The sequence below is a fragment of the Lontra canadensis genome, unplaced genomic scaffold (assembly GCF_010015895.1).
Source record: "Lontra canadensis isolate GAN:19392208 unplaced genomic scaffold, GSC_riverotter_1.0 scaffold16, whole genome shotgun sequence".
NCBI lineage: Eukaryota > Metazoa > Chordata > Mammalia > Carnivora > Mustelidae > Lontra > Lontra canadensis.
Window position 1 is genome coordinate 13,020,039 of NW_022631010.1, and position 12,548 is coordinate 13,032,586.

Here is a 12,548-nt window from a genome sequence, read left to right on the forward strand (position 1 = left end):
GCAGACATTGACAATGTGTAAACAAGTGGGAATGGTTGTGTTCTGGTAATGCTTTATTTATAAAAAGCAACAGCTGGGTTTGGACCCTGGATCATAGCTTGCATTTAATGGGGTTTTCCTTAATGGTGAGAAAGTGTTTACAAGTGGGTGTTAAGTAGGACAGTGCTAGTTACTTTGGCATAATTATTAATAGCACCCTCTTTCAGTTTCAAGTGTCTTGGTCATAAATTAATATATTGTCACCCTAGTATTATGTCACCTTAAGGTTATTAATGAGACTAAGATGATGTAGAAACTTTGGTTTCTGTCCTTCCTTCCCTCAGTTATTTTGTGTTATAATAGTCAGGGTCTTACCACATCAAGTGACCTTTTCATCGATTCTTACCCTCTTCTGGTCAAGGAAGAGGGCCTGGCAGTGGAAGGAGGGAGGGAGGGAATAGAGAGACCTCCCAAAGGAGTATCTGTAGCTCACCCTTTTTGCAATTCTGCCTGTGTGCTGGGCGCTGTATGGGGGCTACAAAGGGATTGTGTCATGAGATACTCTAATCACATGAGTTAAGTATGATTATTATCTTCACTTTACCGATAAGGAGCCTAAAGCCCAGAAGGTTAGGAAATTCGCCTGGAATCACAAAGCTAGTAGTTGCGTTTGGGTTCAGATCTGGAGTGTGACCTCAGAACCTAAGCTCTGAGGCTGATCAAGTGTGAAAGAATTAAAACTAAATGAATCTAATAAATAGGTCAAATGCAAGCAAGACAAGATTGGGATCAGTTGAAAGCATGCTCTTTTCCAGAGCAAAAGAGGTGGTAGAAATTACCTCTTACCCTTTTCATCACATCATAGGTATAATATCTTGAAGGTCAGTGAGTCTTAACTGGGACTTCTCACAGGAGTAAAGGAATTACAACATTGTTAGGCCCTTTTGGTTGAAAGAAACCTCAGGGCATTGGAGGCACTTGAGGCCAAAAGATGCCAAATGGACTAAGGACATCCTTGAACTTTAAGGGGTAGAGTTTGGTGGATTAGAGGCTACTTTTGATTAGAGCTGCCTCTGGCTGGCTGGCCAAAGGATGAGAAGTCATGGCTTTGCTTCTCACTAGTCATTGTCTCTCTGCAGCAGAGTAAAGAAGTCCGTGTTCAACCCCGCATCTGCCCGGGAATTAAGATGTGTATTTCCTCAGGACACCTGTGGCTTCCAGCTGGAGAGGGAGTGACCCACACTAGTCTCTGGACTCCTATAGGTTAGACCCCCATATTTCCAGCCCAGTGATTTCAAAAGAACACCAAGTTGTATATAATTTTTGAAGGGAGTTGCCTTCTTCAGATAAAACTGTGCCAAAAGGAAATCTTTAAAAATAATTCCCATCAACTCTTGTTATTTCTGGGTGGTATTTTTTTGTACAGTTTCCAAAGCTGTGACCCTAACCACAATGAAGACGGTCTTTTGGAGCTTTTGCAAACTACTTACTCAGAAGTGAAAAGCAGGGTGCCTATAGGTTGGTTACAGAACTCCTCCCAAGGATGGGAGGTGAGAGTGGGAAACCAGTGGGTATTCCTTCTCACCTCTGCTTTTTAACATGTATTCTTTGAGGTGTATTATAGTTGGTGTATTTTCCCAGACTTTCAGTGTTGCCCCAGGACAATTGTCTAAGTTCATTTTGGCATCAGGACAAATGAGAGGATGTTTCCTGTTTGCCTGACTCTTGCCCCAACTTCTTTCTCTGTTCTGTTAAGCTTTTGGCTAAGTTCTTTCCTGTTGTATTCCACATTTTAACTGATGTTAGGGCACCAAGTGCAAAAATCTGCAAACAGTTAGCTTTCATGTTTGAGTATTCGGGTTGGAGCATACTAAAGTTCTCATAGCATGGAAAGATCACCCTCTACAATGCATTAAACATTTAATAACTGTACTAATAATCCCAAACACTTTTAATGGGCCACATGGGAGCCTTAATGTGGTAAAAATGTATTTCTTCACTGTCAAATTAACTTGCATCAAATTGAGAGAAATTCCTCGAAGCAGCTTTGAGGGGTTGGAAGTTTACAAGCTTAGTAACAAACAGCATATTCTGAAAGTAATTTTTATGTAAAAAAAAAAAAAAACAATAGAAATCAAGTGGGCATTACTAGCCTAGTGCTCTGTGCATTTCTTTCCAGTTTAAGACTTTTGAGGTCGAGAGAGGTGCATCTGCTCTGTGTCAGGTTAAATGATCATGAGTGCGGTTAGTGGCAAGACCTGTACGAGAACATGGGTGTCTCTGGCCCCAAGACCTTCCTCTTTGGTTGCAGAATATGGATTGTTTGAATTTGGCCCCTCTTGAAGTATTTTAAAAATACAGCACCTTTGGAAGGAAAAGTCAGAGGCTGATGCGTATCTTGTGTTGAATTGAATTCACATTTATTTCTAAGTGGGAGCATTTTTTAATGGTGCAGTAGGTGTGCATTTAAAATGATGCAGTTGCTTTCAGAAGCTCAGAAAGGATTGATTGATACAAGGACAAAGTCCAGTAATGTAATTACCAATTTTACGATGTTTTGGCTTATTTAAAATAGCCTTGGCTCCCGACTACTAGGGAAGTCCAGTCAAAACACTTATAATGTGCATAAATGACGAGACTTAGGAAACTGATATTTCTCAAGTGTTGGGAAGGAAATGATCTCTTCTGAATAAAATTCAAGACATAAATCTTGCTCATCAGTTTTCTAGCCTGAATATTATACATTATATTTGAATTTTTTTTTAGCTTGAAGATTTTGTTGTTTATTTCAAAATGTCAGATATTTGTATATATGTCATCATTTTAGATCTCTTTGTATGGTCGATACCTGAGGTTTTTTTTTTTTTAAGATTTTTATTTATTTGACAGAGATGCAGCAAGAGAGGGAACACAAGCAGGGGGAGTGGGGGAGGGATAAATAGGTTTCCTGCTGAGCAGGGAGCCTGATGTGGGGCTTGATTCCAGGACTCTGGAATCATGACCTGAGCTGAAGACAGAGGCTTAATGACTGAGCCACCCAGGCACCCAATATCAGAGTATTGATTAGTTTGTTCTTTAAAGCCTTTACTGTAATGGTGAAAAAACTCTTTATACCTGATTTTGCTGTGTTGTTAGTTACCTGGTATCTCTCCCTCCATCTCCCCCCACCCCACCCCTGGTTCGAGGTGATTTTTATCCACTCCATTATACCTGGCCTGGTAGTGCTGCCTTTGCCATGGTTAGGTGCACACACACAAAATGTAGATGCTGACAAGTTTTTAATCTTTCAGGGGAGATTTCAGAGAAAGTAACAGGCTGTTGTCTATGGCTGACAGATGAGGTAGATAATGTTACTGAGCAGAGCGGGGGGGTTATGACTGTGAGGCTTGTAAACGGACTCTGAGGGCTGTTTCAAAAGAGAGATCCCTGCCGTTGGCAGCATTCAGAAAGGGACATGGTGCTTTCTGAGACGTGTGTTTCTTGGCCTGTGTCAGTTTTGGGTTTTCTTACAACAGGTCAAGTTCTTGCTTAATGGCCCTTCTTCATCAAGATGGCTCTAACAGGGAGAAGCCCAGAAGTTCACCATGCTGAAGACAGCTGTGAGACAGACATCAAGCAATAAGTATGCTGCTTTGTTTTTGAGAAGGAATTTGCTGGCATTAGCAAAGAAAATCTCAGAGTGGCTTAGGTCGTCTCCATTGGCTTTTATTCATCTTTCCCTTTAAGAGAATGAAAAACGTCTGGGCAATTACAGCTTCGTTCTAAAGTGGCCCATAATTTTGTCTGTTTTACATCGCAGTGGATTCCTAAGACCAAATATGGGATTGCTTCTCAGAGAAGTCCCCTTTTCTTTCCCTTTATTCTATAAAATATTTAATAGATTTATTTTGAGGTCAAGATTATCTTTTAGGTCAATGTGCAGCTTAAAACCCGATAGACAAATGGGTTTAGTAAAATAGTCACCGAGAATGAACGTGGAAGGTATCTGTTGTGTGTGTCTGCTCTGATCACACTTTAAATTGTCAGGCCATTGCCTTTGAGAAAGCATATTCATAAGAATTTGTGAAATCATTTAAATCAGTCGTTTCTCTTGACTCCATGCCATCATTTCTTACTGGTTCTTTGTTTTCATATAATACCACACAAAAAAGACTGCTTCTCTAATACCTGTTGCCATATGGTCAGCGCCACGCTGGGTACCACCAAAAGCCAGGAGTAATGCTGCACCCCTCGGTCCGGCTTGACAAGGGGAGATTCAGGGATAGAAAGAGAGAAAGAAGGGGCCAGCTTCAAGACTTAGACCAGAACTTAATTCGAGGTAGGGATAAACAGGGTGTTCTAACAGAAACAATGTGTCCATAGGTATCTTTCCATATATTAGAAATGTAAAATGTCGACATTTATTGAAAGAAGTGTAAGTGTAAAATGTTTGCTTTAAGGAAATGGGCCTATCTTGTTGTTTAGAAATTCAGGTTCTAGAGACAGATGGCCCAAGTGGGCCTCCTGGCTCCCTTCGTACAGCTCCTTGACTATAGGCTGCATACTAACCACCTGGCGTCTAGTTTCTGTCCAGTTACTTGGAGATGAGGACGTGGGTGATAGTCCCTGCTTCACAGAGTCACGGGAGGAGTAAGTGAGGAGAGCATCCTGTCCTAGTGCAGTACCTGGAATCTAGGAAGACTTCAGTGTGTGATGATCATGGGCCCCTGTCTCCGGGGATGCTGGTAAGTGACCAGTGCTGGAGTTCATGGACAGGGAATCTGGCTACAGCTTTGTCAGTTTACCATCAGTGTGGTCCTGAGCAAATCTTTAACTTCTCTAGGCCTCAGTCAGTTTCTAGGTCTGTAAAATAAGGGGTTTGATACCCAAGTTCCTACCACAACAAAAATGTTAAGCTTTTCAGCTGAAATTGTGATTCTCCCCTAAAGCAGACTGAGAATGAATAGTACTTTAGTAATTAATAGTTCTATTTAGAAAATTAGGTGTTCTGCCAAGAAGTCACTTTTGCTAAGCTTAGGAAAATGTTCATTAAGCAGACACTGTAGCTTTCCTGCTAGACACTGAATCTTGTCTCTTCTGACAGGTGACCATTGTTCAACCAGTATTAGAGGCCTTTCTAATGAAAGCAGATGGTGTCTGCCTAATGATGATTAATGCTAGTCATGGAACGGTAGTAATGAGTTTGATGTTCTTGCTTGCTTGGTGTTCTGAAAGTATCCTTTGTCTAAATTCACTGTTATAAAGTTATTACATTGAAGACATTTTTTAAAAGTCTACTTTATTGAGGTATAATTTATACACAGTTGAATGTACTCTTTTAAGTATATGGCTAGATGAGTTTTGACAAATGTTTGTATCTACACAATAACCACTGCTTTATAGACTTTTTTTTAAGAGTTAATTTATTTGAGAGAGAGAGTACATGCTAGCACAAGGGGTTGGGATGGGGGAAAGAGAATATTAAGCAGGCTTCACACCCAGTGTGGACCCTGGTGTGGGGTTTGATTCCACAACTGTCAGATCCCACAACCTGAGCTGAAGTCAAGAGTCAGACCTTTAAGCAACTGAGCCACCCAGGTGCTCCTGCTTTACAGACTTTTAAAAACAGCTTTATTGAGATATAATTCACATACTACAAAATTCTATGAAAAGTGCATATAATTCAGTGGCTTTTAGTATATTCACAGAATTATACAACCATTACTGCAGTGTTAATTTTAGAGCATTTTCATTACCCCAAAAATAAACCGATAACTATTAGCAATTACTTATTATTTTTCCCCTACCTCCTGCCCTCACTCCTAGCTGTAGGCAACCATCAGTCTGCCTTTTTTTTTTTTTTTTAAATAAATGTCCCTGTTTTGCACATTTCGTATAAATAGAACTATACAACGTGTGGTCTTTTGGGACTAGATTCTTTTGCTTAGCAAATTGTTTTTAAGGTTCATCCATGTTGTACTATGTGTCGGTATTCATACCTTGTTTTGATTGACTAATATTCCATTGTATGGATATACCACCATTTATTTATCCATTCATCATTTAATGGACATGTGGGTTATTTGCCTTTTTGGCTATTAGGAATAATGCCACCATAAGCATTTGAATTAAAGTTTTTGTGTACGCATGTATGTTTTCATTTGCTTGGGTGGAATTGCTAGGTCATGTGGTAACTGTGTATTTAACTTTTGGAGGAACTACCAGACTTTTCCAGATAGGCAGTATGTATCATTTTACATTGCCACCCACAGTATAGGAGGGTTCCATCTTTGTCCACATCCTTGCCAGTACTTACTACTGTCTATCTTCTTGATTATTGCCATTCTAGTGGTGTAAAGTGGTATCTTATTGTGGTTTTAATTTGCATTTCCTTTATGGCGAATGATGTTTTCAGGTACCTTTTGGACATTTATTGATCTTGTTTGGGGAAATGTCTATTGAGATCTCATTTTTAAATTGAGTTGTCTTTTTATTGTTGAGTTGTAAGAATTCCTTATATATTCTGATTAGATACCTGATTTGCAAATATCATCTCCCATTCTGTACATTGTTTATTTTCTTGATCTTGTGCTTTGAAGCACAAAGGTTTTTGATTTTGACAAAGTCTAATTTATCTTTTATTTTTATCACATGTGCTTTTATTATCATATCTAAGAATTATTATCTAATCAAGGTCATGGAGGGTTATGTCTATGTTTTCTTATAAGAATTTCATGGTTTAACTCCTACATTTAGATCCATGATCCGTTTTGAATTAATTTTTGCATATGGTTTGAGGAATGGGTCCAACTTCATGCTTTTGCGTGTGGATATCCAGTTGTCCCAACCCATCTTTATGAACATGTTTTCTTTTCGTTCTTTTTAAAATTCTTTCCTCCATTTAATTGCCTTGACATCACATTCGAGACTTTGAAAGAGAAACAGTAGTTGCCTCTCACCTCTCTCTTTACGCTATTCTCCCTAGAAGTGATCACTCTGAACTCTTTTAGATACTTCTTCTCCATATATCTAAGTAGCATGCTTATAATGGCAGGCTTTATAATTAAACTCAGTATATTTAATTTTGACACATTTTATAAAAATCCATAGGTGTCTAATTATTTTGACAGTATTTTATGTTAGTATGACAGTGTTTACTGCTGAGCCACATAGTATACTCTGACTACATTTCTTTTACATTTTGTATCATTTCTGTTTTCCTTGGAGTTAATTCCTGCCCCCACCATTTTAAGTCCCCTGCCCTCTTCAGCAGCCAGGCTGATCTGTCCTTACCCTCCAACATCTCTTTAAAGTGCCTGCCTTTCCAATTTTCCAAATGATCAGACCCAACAGATAATCTTCTCTTCCATTCTTTCCCTTTGTCTTTCTGTCCTTTTTGTCCTGGGAGTCTTCTGTCCTGGATTCCTCTCTCGCTCCATTCATTCCAGGCTGGTCACTCTCCAGAATTGCTGTCTTCAAGAGACTTCCTGTTGGGTTTTCTTTTAGGAGTCCCCTTCATTCTCCCCTGCTTTGGATCCCCTGCTTCCTAGCCTAGCACGAATATTTCTATCAGAGATCTTTTCTGTCTAGTTGAGGTACCTGATGCCCGGATTAATGAAGTTCCTTATTAATACCCATGAGCTAATTACCTCCCCCTGCCCCACTCCTGGCTACTGAAAATGAAATAAATTAAAAATCCCAAGTCAAGAATAGCTCACTTACCTAAAAGGCAGACTTATTCACCAGAACTATAACTCTAAGAACCAAGAAGCTACCAGGAAAAGACCAATAATGACTTGTGATCCTACCCAAATCTGTATTCACAAAAGGCCCAAGCAGCCTTGTGGTGGGACCCCTTTCCCACCAATGGGGTACGTTCCATTCATCACAAACAGCAGCTGGGCTGTTGTCACCCAGGTGAATTACGGATTCAGTGCTCTCAGCAATGGCACCTCATCCCCAAATATGGCCACTGAAGCTCAGATACTTTCCTCACCACATCTCTCTTCATTTGGGTCTGCTTCTCTTTTGCATGCAGTTCTAAAGTAACTTGACTGTTTGGCTCTCCAGGGTACGACAGATAATAAGTCAAAAAATTAAAAAATCAGAGAGTGGAGGGAAGGCTAGAGATAGAACAGTAAGAAGTAAGCAGTAAGAAGTGCCAGTTAGCTAAGGGAATATATGGGGACATTATTTAAAAAATCAATATATAAAGACCTAATGTGTGTACAGAGTATATATCATGTTATGTTATTACAGAAAGTCCTGTGAGTGTCAGAATCACATGGAGATACCACTTTGTTATGGTGCTCCTCAGCGGCCTACCTCCCCCACAGCTTCTTTTCTGAGATGCTAACCAGCTCCTTTGAGCTAGGCATTATACCTGGTATTCTTTATGAACCAAGTGTAAGGAGTAAGTCTTAACTATCTGGAAGATGACTTTATATAGAATGCATTATATAACATAATGCATTTGTCACAATTACGAAAAGAAAGGGTTATTACCTTATATCCTTATGAGAATAGGATATTTGGTGGGCTCCAGACTTAATCTCCATTATCTGCCTTTGAATACACATTATGATGACTGTCCTTATAAATGGCATTTGTCAGTAAAACTATTTGTGTTCAGTAAGTTAAAAAAAAAGTCTATATACGTGTGTGTATACATTAGCATATCAGTTTTTGTTTTTGTTTTTGTTTTTGAGAGAGAGAGAGAGAAAACGTGCTTCTGTGAGCAGTGGGGTTGGGGCAGAGGGAGAAAGAGAACTCCAGGCAGGCTCCACACCCAGCACAGAGCCTGATGTAGGGCTCAACTCAGGGCTGGATCTCATGGCCCTAAGATCATGACCCAGGCTGAAATCAAGAGTCTGATGCTTAACTGACTAAACCATCCAGGGGCCCCTTAGTGATATTTTACAAAGTTTCCAAGTTCTCTCCCTCTGTCTTTCCTCCCCACCTTATGTTGTAACATTGTCTTAGTTAACCAGGAAATCTATTATTACGGCATACTGTGATAATAAAAAAGAGTTTTGTATAACATGTTGTAATAAAAATACATTGAATATGTTCATTGGAGCGCTGTCTTCAAGTTACACCACTTTTTAGAACAAACTGTCTGGACATGGTCTTAGCCATGATCAGGACTGGCCCCTTCAGATTGTCCAAAGGAGACCAAGGTTAGGATTTTTTGAGTGAAGCAGGACTGAAGCGAATCTGACCTACCCGGCCGTACCATCATCTCTGTTACATCAAGAAGAGACAGCTTCATTTTGGGGGCTGATCAAGACCTTGCCCAGTAAATGGAACTCATTAGAACTTTCGTTAACCACAGTCAAGAAGTAGAAGGAAGGCACCATGATGTGTGCTAGAGATCACAGCAGTAGACTGGGTGGCTGTTGGAGGCTGCGGAGAGTAGGCTCAGCTCAGCAGAGACTGAATAGGAATTTGATGGCATGTGTTGTGACATGCAGGCATTGGAGATAATTATTAGTAAGATAAAACTGGAAAGTGGCTGTTTCAATCTTTTGCTGTCAATAGAAAATGTACGTTGTGTTGCAGTTGATATCAAGGGATTATTCTCCCTTAGAGTTATGTTTTTCTTGGGATTATGGATCTTTTTGTAAAGATTTATTAACAACCCCCCCCCCCAGCTCAGTGGTACAGACTGATGGTTTTCCAACCTCTTCTCTTCGTTCTTCCAAAGAGCAGAAGTGTCCTGGTGGTGGAAGTCTGTTTCCCTTCCTCCCTGTCCCCCATCCAGGCTGCTCAACAGGGACCAAGGAAGGAGATACGAAGGAGGGAGGGAGATAACATGGCCCCTGGCCTCCTCAGCCTGTGGGTACCGGTGACACTGAACAAAACCAAAACCTGGATTTTGCTGACCTATTTTTTTTTTTCTTGCCCACCTGCCTCATTAAATGTCCTTTGCCCACCCAGGTCTGTGTGTTCCAGGGGAGGAGGGTTTGTCCCATATGTGCTCATATATCAGCCTGGGTGGCTGCTGCCGGTCTTCCTCCTGACAGAGCACCTTCCTTGTTCTTCCTGGCCACTGAAGTACTTAATCCGTCATCCACTCATGTGACAGCAGCCCAACTGCAAGAATGTTGACGGGAACATACCCCATTGGTGGGGAAGGGGTCCTGCCACAGGGCTGCTTAGGCCTTTTGTGAATACAGACTTTGGTAGGATCGCAGGTCACAGCCATGAGGCTAGATGTACAACCCCCTTCCCTTCTGCCCTAAGTTTTTACTCTTTTGTTGCCATTTAGCCTCTAAGTCTCCTGTCCGCTGGTCTTCCCTGCTTTTGCTAGACATACGTGTGTGTGCAGACAGAGGTCTAATCTGCCTCAGACTTCTTGGTACTGGATGGATCAGTGGGTACAAGCATGTGGGGAAGATGGCCATCACTGTCTTCCTGGCCAGATGGATCTCAAACTCAGATCCGCCTGAAAAGGACACTTGGCCGTAGATACTGTAATGGTCACTGAGACATGGAAATTGTTGATAGCTTTCTCCTCCTGGTAGAAGTTTATATTAATTTTTTTAAAGATACTTATTGATTTATTTGTGGGGAGAATGAGGGAGGGACAGAGGGAGAGGGGCAGAGAGAGAGCAGACTCCTTGCCAAGTGGGGAGCCCAACTCGGGGCTTGATTGCACACCCCTGAGATCATGACCTGAGCCAAAACCAAGAGCTATACACATAACTGCTTGAGCCACCCAGGCACCCGCATGAAATTTGTTTCTAATGATGAAGTTGCACTAAGCCAGTGTAGGGAGGAGGGGAGTTGATTGAATTCATTCAAATCACATTTCACTGATTTTCATGCTAATTGTTAGATTGGCTAAATTTATCTCCTCCTCTGTATGGTGACATAATGAAATGCTTTTGTATTTATTTCTCCACATTTATTGAGGTACAATTATATGGAAAGAGATTAATTATAGGATAAATAAGGTCATATTCCCTTCACCCTTTTTAAATGTTATGTTAAACCATAATAACTGTTTCTAAAATGAGACCCTAAGCACCAGGGAAGATGGGGACCTGGACTGCTTCTTTCAAATCACCCTCCCCAGCACCTGGCATGGTGCCTGACACCAAGGCCCCTGGTGCTGCCTTACTGAATGAGTGAAAAATTTATTGCAGGGGATGATACATTGGAACTGTCTGCTGGAGGATATATTATGTAAGAAGCTCATGTTAAGCTTTAAAATTACGAGCAGATTAAGAAATCTTTGTAAGAATTATCTGTCATATAAACAATAACTCACATTATCAGCTACAACTGAATTCTTTTTTGAATCTCTTAAGTCCATTTTTTTTTAAAGGATGTAGACAGTAAATACGTGAAGTATTTTTTATAAAGTGAATCAGGAGGAGGAGGCAGTGAAGTTCTGTGGTTTGCTTTTGTTCCTGCCTGGCACAGGCATGGGAGGGCTGGGCTAGCTGGTCCAGCACAGAGTCTGCAGGGCTGGCTGGGGCCCCCACCAAAGACCCTCAAGGTGGGAGATGTAGAGAAGCAGAAACGTCTGGCAACACTGGTAGCCTAGGCTCAGCCCCGGGCTGTGGGAGGGAAGAAGACTGCAGGCCTCATGGGGTTATTAGTATAGGAACCAGCTGTGTCCATTTGGCATTTATTTATTACCTATTATAGGCTGGTGCCCAGAACTCCATGGCGGTAGGGGGATGGGCCTATGTGGCATTTCTCAGGTCAGCTCTCTGGGCTTCAGTGTGGTTCTTCTCAGGCTCTCATGCAGCCCCAGCATTTCCCAGTTCACATGTTACAGGTATGGCCGAGGAGGAGACATTCCGGACCACTTGCCTTGCCCTAGTTCCGCATTGCTGAGAAACATGAAACAACTGGTCCATCAGCTATGGCCAGGCCTGGGGAGGAAATCAGGCATACTCAGGGTTCCACCCAGGGCTCCCCGGGGGCCCACTCCGTGATGCCGGGAGGATGGTCCTAGGGAAGACATTTAATTGGAAATTCGGTTTACTATGCACATAAAAATGTCTTTGATGTTTAAAATAATTAATATTTTTGTGAGTTGCTTTCAAGTTTTTATTTGACCCAAGGTGGGTGTGGTGTGGTACTGGAGCCACAGACACATTAGGCAAGGTATGTATGTTCAGGAGACAACAGAGCAGTGTCGAGAAGAACTGGGCTTCCATCAGTTACTTGCATTTGATCTTTCCAGAGCCTTAGTTAACAGCTCTCCAAAGTGAGGATAATGATTCGTGCTTGCCCATGTTTTAAGATTCTGTGCAGATTTGGTGACATTTTGCCCCAAACCCTTATTTTCTCCCGCTCTGTGTACTCCCCCCCCCCCCTCCCCCCCTGTCTTAGTTTCCCAGCTTCTTTCCTTACCTAAACACTGGTGATACCAAGTAAGTACATCTAGCCTAGATCCCCAGGCAAGGCCTCTGCCCCTGACATCCAGAAGCCTCATCTCCTGCCCTGCCTCTTGGGTGTTTCTGGAACATGCTCCCTTTTCCTCTTGTTCGTGTCGTTACTGTCTTGGGTCCAGGCGGCACCTTCTGTTGTCAGACTCTTTAGTGGCCACTTTGCCCTTTCTCCCTTCTCGC

General features: G+C 41.6%; 1 protein-coding gene across 1 annotated transcript in view; it reads left to right on the forward strand.

The window, feature by feature from the left end:
* SLX4IP (SLX4 interacting protein) overlaps positions 1–12,548 on the forward strand; it is a 190,535-nt gene that overhangs the window by 77,010 nt on the left and 100,977 nt on the right.